The sequence below is a fragment of the Glycine max genome, chromosome 4 (genome assembly GCF_000004515.6).
Source record: "Glycine max cultivar Williams 82 chromosome 4, Glycine_max_v4.0, whole genome shotgun sequence".
Lineage (NCBI taxonomy): Eukaryota > Viridiplantae > Streptophyta > Magnoliopsida > Fabales > Fabaceae > Glycine > Glycine max.
The window spans coordinates 36,509,510-36,511,273 of NC_016091.4; the positions used below are offsets into that span (position 1 = coordinate 36,509,510).

The 1,764-nt window shown below is 41.8% G+C and overlaps 1 non-coding gene across 1 annotated transcript; it reads left to right on the plus strand.

Annotated features, from left to right (window-relative positions):
* Nucleotides 1–1,117: 1,117 nt before the first annotated feature.
* On the plus strand, nt 1,118–1,224 carry LOC113001530 (small nucleolar RNA R71). Its single transcript, XR_003266924.1, has one exon. It is a non-coding gene; the product is annotated as a small nucleolar RNA R71 (small nucleolar RNA).
* The last annotated feature ends 540 nt before the right edge of the window (nt 1,225–1,764 follow it).

Consider the following 1,764-nt stretch of genomic DNA (forward strand, 5'->3'; position numbering starts at 1 on the left):
CTTCCATTTTTTTGTTGGAAATTGCTCGTGGAAGGAATGGAAGAGGGATATGCTGCTGCTGTAAGTCAGAATTACAAGTAGAAGATTCACCTACATAGAAATTGTTAGGCAACTTACTCTTTAAATTTTTGTCATCATCTTTTTCTGGAGTAGAGTGAAGTTTGGAAGGTTCATTTATGGATGAGGAAGATGCTACTGGTTGAGGTCCTTGATACTGCTTTCCCGACTTCAATGTAATGGCACTCACATTTTTGGGATTCTAGACAGATTGAGAAGGCAACTTGTCAGAGTTTTGTGATTGAGCTTGGTTCAGCTGGGTGGCCATCTGCCCCATCTGATTTGTTAAACTCGGAATTGAGGCTCTAGTCTCCTGCTGAAACTGCATGTTCTATATTGTCATTTGCATCACATCACTAATTCTTCCAATGAAGGTTAAGGAAGGGCCTCAGTAGTGGATTGTTGTCTCTATTGATGTTGTTGTTGCTGTTGTTGTTGTTGCTGCACTGGAGGAGGAACGTATGGTCTACTTGGACTAGCAGCATTTTGGAAGGAAGGAGCAGGTTGTTGTTGTTGTTGTTGTTGAGGGCTAGACCATCTGAGATTAGGGTGATTCCTCTATCCGGGATTGTATCTGTTGCTGGAGGGGTCATAATTGTTCTGCTTTGGTTGATTTTGCTGCTGAGGTTGAGGAGGTCTATTGTAGATGTTTGCAGCATAAGCTTCAGGTTGTTCAATTGCTCAAGATTGATGCACAGAAGGGTAAAGGTCTGTATGGTGGTCGGCAGAGGAGCATAAACCACAGAGTCTTGCAACAGGTACATATTTTTTATTCATGGCCAGTTGGGTTACTAGGTTAACCAAGGTGTCTAGTTTACCTTCAAGCTTCTTAGTTTCAGATGATGCAGATGAGTTTGTGGCTACCTCATGCACTCCTCTAATTACTATAGCATTATTTTTGGCGCTAAACTATTGGGAGTTGGAAGCCATCTTCTCAATTAAATTCCTAGCTTCAGCAGGGGTCATGTCTCCAAGGGCTCCACCACTGGCAGCATCTATCATACTTCTCTCCATGTTACTGAGTCCTTCATAAAAATATTGAAGAAGAAGCTGCTAAAAAATTTGGTGGTGAGGGCAACTGGCGCATAGTTTTTTAAATCTCTCCCAATATTCATATAGGCTCTCTCCACTGAGTTGCCTAATGCCTGAAATATCCTTTCTGATGGTCGTGGTCCTGGAAGCAGGGAAATCTTTTTCTAAGAATACTCTCTTGAGGTCATCCCAGCTCGTGATAGACCTTGGAGCAAGGTAATATAGCCAGTCCTTTGCCATTCGCTCTAAAGAATGAGGAAATGCCTCCAGAAAGATGTGATCTTCTTGGACATCTGGAGGTTTCATGGTGGAGCAGACAATATGGAATTCTTCCAGATGTTTATGAGGGTCTTCACCTGCAAGACCATGAAACTTGGGCAACAAGTGGATCAGTCCAGTTTTAAGAACATATGGGACATCCTCATCAGGGTATTGAATGCACAAGCTTTCATAAGTGAAATCAGGTGCAGCCATTTCCCTTAGTGTCCTCTCACAAGGTGGAGGTTGAACCATATTTTTAGAATGTTCAAAATTATAATGCTCAAAATCAGGATGTTCAAAATTACCCACCACAGAATGCTCAGACTCACCAATAATACAATGCTCAGGATGCTCAAAAGGTACAAAATGTTCAGGGTAATCAAGATGCACACTATGCCTAACTAATCTATGAAA